This window comes from Symphalangus syndactylus, chromosome Y (genome assembly GCF_028878055.3).
Source record: "Symphalangus syndactylus isolate Jambi chromosome Y, NHGRI_mSymSyn1-v2.1_pri, whole genome shotgun sequence".
NCBI lineage: Eukaryota > Metazoa > Chordata > Mammalia > Primates > Hylobatidae > Symphalangus > Symphalangus syndactylus.
The window spans coordinates 12,137,311-12,155,110 of NC_072448.2; positions in this window are offsets into that span (position 1 = coordinate 12,137,311).

Sequence of the window (17,800 nt, forward strand, 5' to 3'; positions counted from 1 at the left end):
TTTTTATATAATAATTTCTTTTCCTTTGGATAGGTCTCTAGTAGTGGCATTGATAAATCAATGGTAGTTCTGTTTTTAGCTCACTGAGAAATCTCCACAGTTTTCCATTGAGGTTTTCCTAATTTACATTCCCACCAACAGTGTATAAACATTTCCTTTTCACCACATCCTCATCAACATCTGCTGTTTTTTGAGTTTTTAATTATAGCCATTCTGACTGGCAAAAATGATATCTCATTGTTGTTTTGACTTGGACCACAGCAGTGATGACTGTGGTCCCAGATAATTTGAGATGATGAGGATTTTTCATAGGGTCACTGGCATTTGTATGTCTTCTTTTGAAAAACGTCTACTCACGCCTTTTGCCCACTTTTTCATGGAGTAATTTTTTCATTTATTGTTGTTGAGTTGTTTTAGTTGGCTTTATGAACAGGCTTTGTCTATGTGGTTAGACTTTGGTCAATGGTGCCCAGAGTTGCTTTACATTCAACACCAAATTTTAGGGGGAACTGGCTCCCAAACATTCAACTGGGTGCATCTCCTCCTAACTCTGCATTCAATGACATCATGGTGATCACCTGAAATCAGTCCCAGTTGGAGTATTTACACAAGAGTCAACAAACATTGCACATCAAACTCCTCTAAAGAGGCAGTCACTGAGTATTTACTTGCACTCTATTGCCTATGTTTCTGACAAAGCAAGAGTGATTAAAAACAAGACTGAAAGTAAAAATAGAGTTGCTTGGAAACACAAAAAGACTGAGGTTCTGCTGATGACACAAACAGCAGAAATCCTCACTGCCAATGTGTATAATTGGAAAGATGGAAAAGTGTAATGACATTCCAAGTTCCAAAGAGAATATATCAATCACTACAAAAAGGAGAGAAGAGGTATTCAAGAACGCACCCAAGGGAAGCCTTCAAGGCAAAAAAAATTTACGAACCACTGATCAGATTTGGTTCAAAGGTATCCTTTAATGATCCAGTTTTCCTGGAGCCTCGAATGTCAACATCGTTGCATAGATTTGTGTAAGTAGGGCCATTTCTTTTTCATGCAAGCAAAATCAGTATTTTGAATTATATTAACAAGGTAGTATAGTGTTTGTGTGTGTCATGCCTATATTTAATGCATATAGAAGACTTAACACTGAAATGGAAAGATGTGGTATCATCTGCTACTAATTCTTCTTTCTAAATTGTTTTATAACAGTTATATTCCCATTATTTGGTATCTTTCTGCACATTTAAACTGTCAATTATTCTACAACCAAGTCTGCCTTATTTCTTAAGGTCTGCTTTGTATTCTTTTCTTCCCATCTATTCTATCCATAAACACTCCCTAAGATTACTCTAATTCTAGATTATGTCAATGATTTAAAATACTTTACACATGTCTGTTACTATTAGGTACATTTTAGATTTTATACTAAGTCAATATTCAACCAGATATATCTACATTTTGATAAAAATCACTGAACCTAGGGCAAGGACTCCAAGACAAAATTTCATGACTTTTTCCAAACCAATTATCCAGGAAAGTGGGAATGACTGGTGAATTTTCAATAAAATTGAAGTCTCAAGAAGGAATGTCTTGAGGTGCTAATTTATAGCATTTTCAAATTTCCATGGTGTAAATACTCCTAACATGTCTGATTCTAGGCTGCAAATTGTCATTACTGAATATGGAGATGGGAGGAGATGACCTCAGCTGACTTTCATGAACCAGTACAAGCTAGCTTCAGCCAACTATCCTTACAGAAAGGAAAAATAAGAAAAGGTGGTAGTCTATCAGATGAGAGAAAACGAAGAGTTAACAAATATTCTGGGAAGGTATATTAGTTTTCTTTTGCTGCTATAAAAATTATTACATACATAGTTACTAAAAGTAAGATAAACTTATTCCCTTACATAATTGGAGGTCAGAAGCCCTAAAATCAAAATGTTGGCATGACTGATTTCTTTTTTATTTTTTCTTTTCGAATTTTGTTCTGGATTTAGAGAATGCATGTGCAGGTTTGTAACTAGGATATATTGTGTGATGCTGAGATTTGGCCTTCTAATGATCCTCTTGCTCAATTAGTGAATATTGTACCCAATAGGAAGTTTTTCAACACTTGCCTCCTCTTCCTCCTACTTTTCAAAATCTCAGTGTCTATTGTCCCAATCTTTAAGTCCATGTGTATCTGTTGTTTAGGTCCCACTTATAAATGAGAAAATTTGCATTGGTTCATTTTCATACTGCTATAAAGAAATACCTGAGACTGCGTAATTTATAAAGAAAAAGTGGTTTCATGGACTCGCAGTTCCACATTACTGGGAGGCCTCACAATTACGGTGGAAGGTAAAGAAGGAGCAAAGGCATGTCTCACATGGTGGCAGGCAAGAGAGAGTGTGCAGGGGTTCTGGCCTTTATAAAGCCATCAGATCTCATAAACTTTATTCACTGTCATGAGAATAGCATAAGAAAAACCCACCCCCATGATCAAATTACCTCCCACCAGGTCCCTCCCATTACATGTGTGGATTATGAGAGCTACAATTCAGGACATGAGTTGGCTGGAGATGCAGCCAAACTATATCAACATGGTATTTGTTTTTCTGTTTCTGAATTAGTTCACTTAGCATAATGGTCTTCAACTGCATCCATGTTGCTGCAAAAGACATAATTTTGCTACTGTTATATGGCTGCATAGTACTTCATGGTGTGTATGTACCACATTTTCTTTATGCAATCCACCACTGATGGGCACGTAGGTTGATTGTATGTCTTTGCTATTGTGAACACTGCTGTGCTGAACATGCAAATGCATGTGTCTTTTTGGTAGAATGATTTATTTTCCTTTGGGTTAACTGGTAGTGGGTTTGCTGGGTCGAATGGTAGTTCTGATGTAAGCTCTTGAAGAAATCTCTAAACTGCTAGCTGAACTAATTTGCTTTTCCACCAGCAGGCTGATTTCTTATGGAGGCTCTAGGAAGCAGTCAGCTCTTTGTCTTCTCTAGCTTCTAGAAGGTGTTCACATCCCCTAGCTCATGGCCCTGTGTCATTCTAGCATCTGTTGTTGTTGTTATCTCATTTTTTTTTCTGTATCTGACCCCACTGGATTCCTTTTATAACAATCCACCTGCATAATCCAGGACAATCTCCCCGTCTCAATATCCTTAACCTAACCACATCTACAAAGTCCATTTTGCCACACAAGGTCACATATTTACAGGTTCTGGGCATTAGGACATGGAGAACTTCGGGGGCCATTACTCAGCATATCCCAGAGGGAATCCTAAAGTAAGACATACTATGTCCTCCTCATCTTTCCTTAGCAAGGAGGGGACAAACTTTGGTTGATAATATCAACTGTGATTTACAAAGTTTTAGAATCTGCACTCTGATAACCTTCTGACATCCTTTGCAAGTGGCCTCTTTCTCCAGGCTCAGTCATTTGTTTAAGTTAATTATGTTTGTTTATTTGTTCATCTTTTTGTTTTTTGGAGAAAGAGTCTCATTCTGTTGCCCATGCTGGAGGAAAGTTGCAGGATCTCAGCTCACTGCAACCTCCCCCTTCTGGGTTCAAGGGATTCTTTTTTTTTTTTCGAGACGGAGTCTCGCTCTGTCACCCAGGCTGGAGTGCAGTGGCGCAGTCTCGGCTCACTGCAAGCTCCGCCTCCCGGGTTCACGCCATTCTCCTGCCTCAGCCTCTCCGAGTAGCTGGGACTACAGGTGCCCGCCACCACGCCCGGCTAATTTTTTGTATTTTTAGTAGAGACGGGGTTTCACCGTGGTCTCGATCTCCTGACCTCGTGATCCGCCCGCCTCGGCCTCCCAAAGTGCTGGGATTACAAGTGTGAGCCACCGCGCCCGGCAAGGGATTCTTTTGCCTCTGCTACTGAGTTAGGATTACAGGTGCCTGCCACCATGCTCAGCGAATTTTTGTATTTCAAGTAGAGATGGGGTTTCACCACATTGACCAGGCTTGTCTCAAACTCCTGACCTCAGGCAATCCAACCACCTTGTCCTCCCAAAGTGCTAGGATTACAGGTGTGAGCCACCATATCTGGCCAAGTTAATTATGTTTTAAAAAATGATGTTTAGCAACCAATAACTCAAAATAACTTCCTATGTCAAAAGACATTTTCTAAATGGGAAACTTAAATTATGACCTATATTTCAATCAATTAAAACACTCTCATTGATGAAGTGTGCAAAATAAAATGTCTTTGAAGGTACTCTTTAAAAAGACATGCATTTATGGAAGGTCTGGCCTGGCAAAGTAGAGGTTTAAATGGAAGGGAAGAAAGAGGAAATGTTATAAACCACTGTTTTGAACCACTTCTAAAGGTACTGGATCTAATATATATAATGTAAATATATATAATATAAATTTAATAATATATATTTGTATTATATTATAATATAATATATCATGTATTATATATTATATAAAATATAATATAATATCATATAGTATATAATATATAATATTATATTATTAACATAAATGAATAATAAATATATGAATATATTTATTATGTATTTATAAATATATGAAGATATATTAGATATTTATATTATTAATTTTATAACAATGGAAATTTAATAATATAAGTATATATACTAGATCTAGTAAAGTTAGAAGTGCTTTAAAACAATGGTTTTGAAAAGAATAATTTATATATAAAACATATATAAACATATATATACTTATATACACGCACACAAATATATATATATATATATATATATTTAAGTCTTATTGACATAGTGCCATGATAAGTCTACTAAAGTATTAAATAACTGGCTTTTGTGTTTCAGGCATAATTTTATTTGGGGAAAGAAGACCTTGTTGAACTGGGACCAACCATAATAAATGGAAAAAGCTGGCAATGTTTCCTCACTTCTATGGCCTGTCGTTCTCTCTGTGGCCAGAGGTCTTTCTAAGGAATATGTTTTTGGAGAGGGGAGAGTTTGTGTTGAGATTAAGTCTTCTGAATAGAGAAGGGAGGAGTGATGTTCCAACATCATTCCTCCCACTCTAAGATGGAACAATGCTGTAGTGGATGAAATCATGTCCCAGACACAATATCAAGGAGAAAGGGGACTGTTTTGTATGGAAAGGGAAAGAAAAACAGCAAGTGATTTTGTAAGAAGGTTTACATCTAATGAATAAGGACAGTGTTTACATTATGAGAAAACAAAGAAAGGGGGTTAAGAAGAAGATAAGAGATGGAGAGGCAAAGCTCAGGGGACAGAGTTAGGGATGGGTTAATGAGGGCCCAAGGAGATGCAAGCCATGTCCTGCATCATGTGAGGCACATGTCACCTGCCTAGGCAAAGTCCACAGAAACTTAGCCAAAGAGAGAGCTCAGCTCTTTCCATGTCTTTGCTCTTGTATTCATTTTTTTTTTTCTTTTTGAAAGACAGGGTCTCACTCTGTTGTCCATAACTCACTGAGGCCTCGAATACCTAGGCTCAAGGAATCTTCCCACCTCAGCCTCTCAAGTAGCTGGGGCTACAGGTGCACACCCCCATGGCTGACTAATTTTTTTTAGATATATTTGTGCAGATGAGGTCCCACTGTGTTGTCCAAGCTGGTCCCCAAATCCGGGGCTCATGCGATTCTCGTGCCTCAGCCTCCCAAAATGCCGAGTTATAGGTGTGAGCCACTGCCCCTAGCCTAAGTTTATTGATGTGGACAATTTACAATAGCATAATCCAATAGAAATATGTGCAAACCACATGTGTCATTTTGAATTTTCTAGTAGCATGCGTTAAAACAATGTAGATGGGATAGGTGAAATTGGAATAACATATTTTCCTTAACTCAATAAAATTGTCCCTTGAACAACACAGGTCTGAATTGTGTGGGTTCACTTACATATAGAGGTTATTCTTCCTCTGCTACCCTTGAGACAGCAAGGCCAGCCCCTCCTCTTCCATGTCCTCCTGAGCCTACTCAATGTGAAGGCAAGGAGGATAAAGACCTTTATGGTGATCCACTTATACCAAATATATTTTCAATTCCTTATGATTTTCTTAACATTTTCTTTTCTCTAGCTTACTTTATTGTAGGACTACAGTATATAATACATATAACATACAATATATGTGTTAATCTACTATGTTATTGATAAGCCTAACGGTAGGCAATTATATGCATATTTTCAATGGCACAGGGGTGGGCACCCTTAAACCCTATGTTGTTTAAGACTCAATTTTATATCTAAAATATTACTATTTCAACATAGGTAATCAATATTTAAAAATATCTAGGAAATATTTTACCTATTAACATATTTTGCAATAAGGTGTATATGTGGTATTTGCAATCTATCTATATTTAGACTTGCCCCATTTGAAGCATTCAGTGACCACCTAGTTGACTGGCCACTGTATTGAACAGCAGGCCTAGAATAAGCCTGCTCCCATGGCTTGGGAATATGATGTTGTAATGTCCTTTCTCTCTCAGATAAAAGCCTCAGTCACCCTCAGAAAGATGTTGAGGGTATCAAAATGATGTTTCCCACACAATTTTATCTTATCTGCTATTATGATAATTATTATTATTATTTATTACTATTTGTTTTTCTCAAAACTCTTGGTGAGTGCAAAGTCAGGTCCTTCTTGTATACATCAGCCTAAGCTTTCTCCCAACTCTTAGCTTCCCTGCTATGGTGAGATATTCCCAAATTGTCTCTTTCCTACTGGTCTATTCTGTTATTATTTCCCTTGCTTTAGCTGTTCCTGTGAGCTCCATCCACTGGCTGAGATGAGACAAACAGGAAAATGACTCACAGTAAACTTGAGAGTGAGAAGTTGTTAAGAGCATGGGAAATATCAGGCCTCTGAGCCCAAGCCAAGCTATTGCATCCCCTGTGACTTGCATGTATACTACCAAGTGGCCTGAAGTAACTGAAGAATCACAAAAGAAGTGAAAATGCCCTGCCCCGCCTTAACTGATGACATGCCACCACAAAAGAAATGCAAATGGCCAGTTCTTGTCTTAAGTGATGACATTATCTTGTGAAAGTCCTTTTCCTGTCTCATACTGGCTCAAAAATCTCCCCCACTGAGCACATTATGACTCCCACTCCTGCCTGCCAGAGAACAAATCCCCTTTGACTGTAATTTTCCTTAATCTACCCAAGTCTTATAAAACAGCCCCACCCTTCTCTCCCTTTGCTGATTCTCTTTTCATACTCAGGCTGCCTGCACCCAGGTGATTAAAAGCTTTATTGCTCACACAAAGCCTGTTTGGTGGTCTCTTTACATGGATGCCCATGAAAAGAACTTCCCAAACGAAACAGGCTGGATTCTCTTTCTCCATCAAAGTGAGAGAGAGCACCAACAAGTGATTCAGAGTATGGGAAGTTAGCCAGCAAAAGGGGTCCCAAAGTGACTTGGCCTTGTCAGGAATTGCCTCTTAGGGGGACTGCAGTGTTTGCAGCTGTGAACCTAGACCCAGGCTCTTGCAAACACACTCAGAGTATGCATCTTGAACCTAATCACAGGCATTTATTTTGCACTGGGAAGCAGGACACAGGTGAAGAAATGGAGACAGCCTTCCCCCTGAGTGGACACAAGAAGGGACTGGTGTACTCTGGGTTATAATTTGGCTGTAGCCAATATTTGCCCATTTTCTCCCCTTCCTCCTCCTCTTCCATGTCTTTTCTTGCCTAGCTCTTCTTCCTCCTCATGTAGTAGATTTAAAAATTATCTCAGTGAAATTGTAACTTGTTTATATAATAATTGTATTATTTTAACATGTATATCTTCCTTTTTGCAACAGCCATTTGAATTCCTTTTTTCCACTTTTTTTTTTCTTTTTTAGATATGGTCTCCGTCACTCAGGCTGGAGTCCAGTGGTGCCACCATAATTCACTTCAGCCTCCATCTTCTGGGCTCAGGAGATCCTTTCACCTCAGCCTTCTGAGTACCTGGGACTACAGGCATGAGCCATCATGCCCAGCTAATTTTTGTATTTTTTGTAGAGATGGGGTTTTGCTGTGTTGCCCAGGCTGGTCTTGAATGCCTGGGCTCAAGCAATACACCCACTTCTGCCTCCCTAAATGCTGGAGTTACAGGCTTGAGCCACTTGCCCAGATGAATTCTTTTTTTTTCCTAGGAACTGTGCATGCATAAACTTTGCCAATTTGCTATCTGTCACTTGTTGATTTTTTAATAATCATGTCCTAGGAGCTGGTCCTAGAGGAATCGTTAGGTAACTAGAGCACCCCAATGGCGCTGGTTCTGGGTTCTTCTTCCTCAATGCAAGCCCGCCAAAGGAAAAACCAATCAGAGAGAGGTGTTTTTCCCGTCTCACTCTAAGCCCCACCCCAACCAATCACAAACATCCACACAGCCCTCCTGGGCATAAAAGAAGCAAACCCCCTACTGCTCGCTCTCTCTCTCCTGCCCAGCCCAGCCTGCTGCCTCCAATAAAGATCTCTTGGCTGAGCCGGTGTGCTGTGGTCTTAAGTCTGAGCATCACTCTTTCATTGGTGCCGTGACTCGGATTGGGACTCCCCGCCTCTGGCGGGACCCCAGTCCCCCTCAGACTCAGACCAGGCCCCGGGTGGCCTTCGCCCAATTTCCTGTCCGCTGAACAGCGCATCCACCACTGGCTCCTGTTTGGTAAGTCCCCTTCCGTAGTCTGCTGCCTAGTCCTATACTGTGGTGACAGACTCCTGCTTCCCCTCCTCGACCCACAGGGAATGGAGTTTTCCCTCTCTCCTCCTCGCCCCTCCAGCCTGAGCCTCTGCCCCGAGCCTCCGCCCTGCGCCATACTGTTGGCTACATACAAAAATCTTGGTACCATGTGGCTCACGTTCCCTCGGCCATGCTGTTGGCCCTTCAGTCCCTTCGCCTTGGTGACGACCAACCGAAGGCCCTGAACCTGATTACAGTGTTTGGCTAACTAGGGGACGCCCTCTTAGCCCTCACTGCCTCTCTGTCCATGGGAGGCTCTGCATCCCTGCCGGTCAACTCTCCCCTAAAATGCCTTTTAGATAATCTGGCTACCCTAGGCCTTGCTTCTGACCTTAAATCCAAGCGCCTAATCAAATTCTGCACATGAGATTGGCCAACCTACCCCTTAGACAACCAAAGTAAATGGCCCCCTTACGGGTCCCTACACCCTGGAATTCTCCAGGATCTCTACAATTATTGCGAGCACACGGGAAAATGGGCAGAGATCCCCTATATTTCCGGCTTTTTCCTATTAAAGGATAAGCCTCACCTCTGTATGTCCTGTCGATCCCAACCCCGACATGTCGTGGCTGCTCTCCGCTCCAAAGGTCTTTCTCAGCCCTCTCCCCCTCCCTCCACCTCTGATTTCGACCCTGCTGACGAACCGCCTCCATATCACCGTCCTCAACCTGGCTCTCCCACCACCGCTCCGCCACCAACAATCCCCGCCCCCACCCCACCCCTGGCTCCTTCAACTTCCCTTCAACCCCCGTCTGCTCCTCTGCCCAGCCCCCCGGCCACCCGCTCCTGATCCCATCTCCCCGTCCTGGCTCCCCTCAGGGAGGTTGCAGGTGCCAAAGGTATTGTTTGCGTTCATGTGCCCTTCTCCGTGGCAGATCTCTCACAAATTGAAAGACGCCTAGACTCATACACCTCTGATTCAGCCTCACACATCAAAGAATTCCAATACCTTATCCAAGCCTACAGTCTTACCTTCCATGATATTTATATGATTCTTTCCAACACCCTCCTTCCCAAGGAACGTAGGCGAGTCTGGGAGCAGGCCCGTACCTATGCAGATCAGGTTCACCAAACAACCCCAGCCCTACCCATCGGAACGCAGGCAGTCCCCGAGCACGATCCTTGCTGGGATTATAACTCCAGAACGGTGTCACAGCCGGAGACCACTTTGCCACCTGTTTAATAACAGGTCTCCGAAAGGCAGCTCAGCAATACACCCACTTCTGCCTCCGTAAATGCTGGAGTTACAGGCTTGAGCCACTTGCCCAGCCAAATTCTTTTTTTTTTCTAGGAACTGTGCGTGCATAAACTTTGCCCATTTGCTATCTGTCACTTGTTGATTTTTTAATAATCATGTCCTAGGAGCTGGTCCTAGAGGAATGAGTTTAGTCATTTGCTTATCATATGAATTGCAATGTTTCTCCTGTTTTGTCATTTGGGAATTCAGTAGAGGATACAAAATAATATATAAAAATAAATGGTGATCACACATATAATAAACAACCACTAATTGGAAGCCCATATTGGAAAAATGAACAAAGAAGAATAACTAGAAATCCTTTGCAAAATAAAAACAATGAAGAGCATGGTTAAAAGTCATTGAAACAGTCTTGTAGCATATTATAACTCCTCAATGGTGAATACAACATGGCATTGCTAAATAGACAGAGACTAACCAATGGAACAGATCACAGGGTCCAGGTTAGGTAAAATGTATGCAGGAATTCTGGAGATGAATAGCTAACATAGCAATCTGTGGGAAAACATAAGTTTCAAGAAGAGGCTTAGGTGGGAGGATCGTTTGAAGCCGGAAGTTCAAGACCAACCTGGGCAACAATGCAAGATCTCACCCTTACAAAAAATAATAATAATTAGCAGGTCATGATGGCATATACCCATGGACACAGCTGCTTGGAAGGCTGATGCAGGAGGATCACTTGACCCCAGGAGTTTAAAGCTACAGTGAGGTGTGATCACACCACTCCACTCCAGCCTGGGCAACAGAACAAGACCCCATCTCTTTAACAAAAATGAAAGAAAAAGAAAAATCTAGATCCATGTCCCACAGTGTATTCACAAATAAATTCTGAATAGATCAATGATTTAAATATAAACAATGAAGCTACCTTTGTATTAAATATACTAGAAGGAAGGATGGGAGAATTTATAATCTTGTAGTGGGAAGGTCTTTCTAACAATGGCAGTATAAATAAGTCACAAAAGAAATCACTAATCAAAATTTCTACATAAAAAATACCCCATAAATGGAGAATATTCAAGCAAACTTGGAGTTATCCCTTTCCTAGCTTTGTTATTTTATGAGGTTGTAAAAGAAAATGAAGTGCACCTAGACTAGCTACCCAAAAATAAAACTAGTATTTCATTCCTCTATGGAAAACACCAAATCTAAATATTAACTCTGTGCTGTCCAGAAAGGTAACCAGCAGTTTCCTGGGGCCATTTAAATTTAAATTTTCTTTGATTAAATTTAAGACTGCTTACTTGTTGATATGGTTTGGCTGTGTCCTCACCCAAATCTCATCTTTAATTGTAGTTCCCATAATCCCCTCATGCCACGGAAGGGGCCCAGTGGCATGTATTTGAATCATGGGGATGGTTTTCCTCCTGTTTTTCTCCTGAGAGTGAGTAAGTTCTCCCAAGATTTTATGGTTTTATAAGGTGCTTCCCCTTCACTGGGCTCTCATTCTTCTCCTTGCTGCTGCCATGTAAAGAAGGACATATTTGCTTCCCCTTCTACCATTATTGTAAGTTTCCTGATGCCCCTCCAGCCTTGCACAACTGAGTCAATTAAGCCTTTTTTCATTTATAAATTTACCCAGTCTAATACACTCGTTTACACCTGCCACAATAAAATCACTCAGTAGCCATATGTGGATCATGACTACCATGTTGGGCAACACTGATTTCTATGATTGCAGAAAATCCCTTTGGAAAGCATTGACCATTTGCTGATTCAGATAACTTTTCTTGAACTCTATTCCAAGCACTTCCGTCATTGTGGATACAAAGGAACACAAAACAGAGAGAAATACTTGCCCTGAAGCCACATATTCCAGCGAGATCTACACAAAACCAGGGGGCAGTAAAGTCTTGTTGCGCAGTGCCTCCACCTCTCACATTCAGCACAGAGTTCATTTATATATGTAGGTTTGAAATCAAACAGTAAGCCCTGAACACAACTAAAGGAGCCAGTACTCATCTTTATAATCCCTGAGCAAGATACATCACCTAGTGCAAAAGCCACAGCAGTTTTTGCCTTTACTTTCAGTGGCAAAATCGCAATGACTTCTGCGCTAACCTAATAAAAGCATCTGTGTTTGATCATAAATTCTTCTTTATGAGTCATCTCCTTCTCCACCTTGTTCATAGGGAAACAGAATTATAGAGCTCAAGAGATGAAATGTCACACAGTTAGGAAGTGAGAGAATCAATTATCCTCTTCATTGTACAGGCTCTAGAGAATGATAGAAGGACTCAAGATACATTTCAGAGCAAGTCATTCTATGAACAAAATATCTATATCTTAGATATCTGAATAACTGTCAAGTTTATTATTGAAAAGATTGTCCCATCTATTTATTTACAAAACATTTAAGAAGAACATGTAATATTTGGAAGCTTCCTTTTTCCTTTAAGACTAGTTCTTTTGATGTGTGTAATGTGTGTTTACAAGGTAAGATTTCCCAGCTCATTGCCCGAGTTTCTTCTGGGAGAGAAAACCAAGAGCTAAAAGACCCACAGAGACAGTGAATTCTTATAATATGCCCTTATCTTCACATTGAATTTGAACTTATGACACCATTCAATCCAAATTATTATATAACAATTTAAATATGTACAACTATATGTGTTTAGGCAAAGTGTTAGTTTTCTGTTAAAATTGAATTCAACTCATCTAGGCACTTGCAAAGTGTTTTATTTTCAATGCCTGTGATTATCTGAATTTCACTTTTTCTGTGTGAACATAAAACCAAGCCATGTACAATTTCCTAGAACACCATATTACCCTGCTGATTGGTAAAATCATAAACCATAGGTATTTGAGAGAAAGCATAGTATTTATCAAATTAAAGACTGATATTCAGATCAATATCAAAGTTTTGTATGTGTCATGAAAAGTTGTGGAAAATGTGTAAAATCTCAGCAAACAATGTAGGTTCAATTTGTTCTTTATATAATGAAATTGGTAATTTAAATTGTGTGTTTACCATTTTAAAATATTTTTTAAGCTGTATAATTTTTTCTCTGACAATGTAAACTCTCTATAGAAAGATATTGAAAAGATCACAAAAGCAGAACATGCAGTCACCTACGACTTAAGAATTTTTGGAAATGAATGTTAAATATTTATTGGCTTGTTTGCTTTTAAATTTGTTTTTCTATGTTCATTTCACACAACTAAATATGTAATATCTAATATTCTCATTACATAAAATTAAATCTAATAATTGAGATTTCAATGCTTCACATATTTTTTAAAATCCTTTTGCTTATTTATTTCTCTTTACCTCTCAGAATCAAAGCTATTTCTTTTGAAAACATTAAAATTAAATTATCTTGGCTGCTCAAATGTGGAAAGGGAGTTTAACATTAGACATAAATCAAATCCAGGAGCTGCAAGGATGATTCACCAAATCACTAAGTGTATGCGGACTTCTTCTAATCCCCAAATTGTCACACTGGACGAAACATCTCAGGGACACATGTGTTACTAAAATATAAGCTCCATAATGAGCAAAACTCAAATTTTTCTTCATTCTTATATTGACTGGAACCAGTGTTGACTCAGAACACACCTTTCCTACTCATTTCTATTCTTCAGCACAGAAAACTCCCCATTCATCTGCCACCTCCCACAAAAAAATAGCCTATTTTCTTGATTTTTTCACTCTAATACTCTCGGTGATTACTATATGTGCTTTTGATAAGTACAATTTAAATATATTCATGGCTGATTAAAGTCCTATAACAGGCATTTTGAGAGAGACCCAGGCAAGTATATCTAGCCCCTGCAGTCAAGAAGTTTAAATCTAGAAAATAAAATAGGAGATTGTTTTCTAATTAAATGATAAATTTAACCCCCATCCTTTTATCTCATGGTAGCTTATCCCAATTAATGTGCAAATGTGCACACTGTGGCTATTTATCACTCAGCAAAGAAGAGTGTTAGATTTTCAGTAATAGTTAAAAGTTCATGCTAATTCTGTAATGTTCAGAATTGACCCTAGGCTGATTGAAGTGTAGCAAATTAATGACAATATAATATTAACAATTAGGGCTAACTGATGGAAAAACTCAGTCTAAATTAGTGAACAGCATGAATTTCTAAGATGCTCAATTGAGAAATTAAATGCTTAAAATATTTGTCCATAGTGCTGACTATAATGAACAAAACATGCTCATTTATAATTATTGAATTAATTATAGTCAAATCCGTAGCCTTTCCTTTAATTTGTTTTAAATTTTCTCACCTGTCCTAAGCCAGTTTAGCTGTTCATCAGTTCCCAGGTGACTTAGCCCTTATCAGGAGGCTCTCGATATAAGACCAGCCACAAAACTTGGCTCCCCAGGGAATGATTTACTGTGGAGATTAACCCTACAAGCAGAACAAATGTTTATTAGCCTACAGACACGCTGTGATAACCTCAAGAATTGTCTTTGTATACAAGATCTTTTCACAAAAGAAACTCATCGAGATAGAAAGAATGACACTCCAAAGTCAGAATTAGGCATGTTTCAAGTTGCTTTTAGCAAGTCTGTCTTGGAAGTGTAGGGGTTGGCAAACGGGTGGGGTACACAGGGCTCAATGGATTATAGAACATAAGCATTGGCCTGAAGCTGCTAGGTGCTGGAGTGCCCACATTCTCAGACATACACAAGTTATGTGTATTAGTTTATTATGCCTAGTGTAACAGAGCATCACACACTTGGTGGTTTAAGACAACACAAAGTTATCATCATATGTTCTGAAGAAGTCCAGCATGGCTTTCAATGCATGAGTTTCAAGGTGCCGTTAGGGCTTCATTCCTTCTGGAAGTTCTAAGGGAGAAAATATTTCCTTGTTCTTTCTGGTATCTAGACACCACCTATATTCCTTGATGCATGGCCTCAATTTCAATTTTCAAAGCCAGCAATAGCAGGTTTCTTGCCATATCACTCTGACCTATTTGTCTTTCTCTTTCACTTTTAAAGATTCTGTGATTCCAATGAACCCACCTGGATTATCCAAGATGATCTTCCTATTTTAAAAATCTCCCTATTTTAATTCCATCTGGGACCTGAACATCCCAGATATTTCACAGTTTCAGGGAACTCATATGTGAACATCTTTGGTGGCAGCTTTATTCCATATGCCACACTGTATTACCACATATTCAGTCAGTGTCTAGCACCATAAAAATCTTATTTCTAATACAACTTACGATAAATAAGGAGCCTCTGTTGTTGATTCCAAAAAGGATATTTGGAATATAAACTTTTTAAATATGTTTGGATTTGTGATTAAGATATTTAAAATGCTAAAGCTCTAGACTAGACTGCAAATAAAGTTAATGTTCATACACACATACACTGTGCAATTTATAAGAAGGTATTTTAGAGCCAATTATCAAACAATATGTGATGATACACTCAATGCAATTTGCACTATGAAGCATTCATTCTGTTTTCACCTCCAGAAGAGCTTTTGCCTTCTAGCTGGGTTGAACTTTCCCATATTTTTTCTACTTCCTGGTTCATGTTTTATCCAGTGCAGACTACTTGCATAACCAGGTGGTCTTTGTCACTCAGAGAATAGTGTATTATCTTTTGGTTGCAGAAGCTCTATTGGATGGCCTCTCTATGATTTGGATACTCTCCAGGTTGGACCATCAACCTGACTCACTGGTCTCCTAAAAGTAGTAAAAGCCATCTTTTATTCTCCAGCGAGATGATGCAAAGACAACAGCGTAAATTCAACCAGTGGTCCAGATATTATGATCTCTGTTCCTACTGAAAACCTGTTCTGGAAGGTCATTTCAAACCAACTGATCTATTCATTTATCTACTAGATAGTTATTCAGCAACTACTGTGTTCAAAATATACAGGTGAATCAACACAAAAATTTTGTTTATGTCCTCAAGGGGCTCCCAGTGTAATGAAGATAGCAATTATTTAAAAAAAAAAAAAAAACCAATGCAGTTTAACTGAGTTTTATTACTGAGGTCCTGATGTGAGCTATAGTACCAGGGAAATACCATACAAATGGCATTTCCCAGGACAGGGGGTTTGTTTTTGTTCACTGCAGCAGAACTAAGTATGCCTGAGATAGTTAAGCAAGGGTTCCAAAAAAAGGCCGCTTATATTTTCTAGAAATAGGAAGATATTACAGGTTAAAAAAGATGCATTTTTCAAAGCAAAGTAGTAGTATGGCATAGCATGAAGCATAGTTGAATGCTTCATACTATGTAGAAACTGAGAAAGAGTGGGTAAAAGAGTAGACAGAGAAAGAGAAAGAGAAGAGAGAAGAAAAAGGTGAATAAAACAGAGGAGAAAGAAGAGAAGAACAAATAATAAAAAGAGGAGAGGGGGATGAACAGGAGGAGATAGATGAGAACAAAGAATAAAAAAGGAGAAGAGGGGCAAGGAGAGGAGAGTAAAGATAAAAGAAGGGCCAAATAGAGCTGCAAACAATGGCTTATGCCTGCAATCTCACCACTTTGGGAGACTGAGGCAAGAGAACTGCTTGATGCCTGGAGTTGCTGACCAGCCTGGGCAACATAAGGGCCAGATAGAGATTGTTGAATTCCTAAAGAGGCTGATATTCTGAGCTTCAGAGTTAAGATGGTGCTCAATAGAGAGAGAAAACAAAGGGTTTTAAGAGGGGTCTAGAAATGAAGAGGTTTTAATTGAAGAAAGACTTTAGGACAAATTTGAGGAATGAATTCAGAGCTAGGAAAGCCAATTCAGAATTTATGCCAATAGTGTGAGCACAAGATGCTGAAAGCTCTTCATGGGAGGTCCCAGAAGGAAGAAGAGGGGCTGGTTTAAGAAATACTGCAACAACTGACTGGGCTGTAGATAAATTCACAGTGGCTAAGGAGAGACAGGAGTAGGGGGATTCCCAGGGATTCTTGTGCTGTTCACCAATGCCAAAAATGCAGGAGAGAAGAGGAGATGCGTTTTCTTTTTTGGTGGGGGAGGGTAAACTTGGAGTATGTTGTATTTGAGATGCCTAGGGGATTATATACACAGAGTATGACCCTAAGATTTATGCAAATGTGCTCTTAGAATATGGAATTATTTCTGATCCAAAGAGCAAAGCCAAGAATGCAGAGGAAAAAAAAAAAGCAAAGCAAGGAGAAGAAAAAGAGACCGCTAACAACAAACTTCATTGAATTTAAAAGGCTTTTTAAAGTACAGGTATACACACTCCAGTGGTTTGTAACTTGTAAAAGCATGTATCATTGTAGAAACCCTGCTATGATCAGCAGGATAGCAATAGAAAAAGTGTATGTTACATAAATCCATTGTAAGGAAGTCAGTCTTACAGATTCAAGTACACATTGTTCCCTTTTTGAACTATAAAATGAGTGCCTGAGCTTTCCCCCAGGGGAAGTAGAATGATGCTACAAAGTTAAATTTTAAGTACTTGAATGGCTTTTAAAAGGACTATACAAAGAATTTATAAGTTGAGATCTATGAATGAAGGTATAGAAGTGAGTGAACCTTTGGTTACATTTTAAATTTTTAACAAATATTTTTGAGAAGTTTTTAATTGAGGATAATCAAAAAGGGTTTGCTCATGCAAATGCAAATTATAAATGATCAAGAAACAAAATACCAGAATACACAACATTTATCCCAAGTTATGAGATATTTTAAGGTATGTGTGTGTGATAGTGTCATTCTTCATGAAGACAAAAATTTACTGCAATACCTGCTGGATTAAGAAGACATCAACATATTTATTTGGTCTCTCAATCTTTTGTCTACCATGTGAAAATTATACTGTCATGTAGAACCTGAAATTATACTAATAGAAAAAAAAAGTTGGCATCTCTGGGGCATTCCTGATAAAAGAAACTCCTTAATAGAGT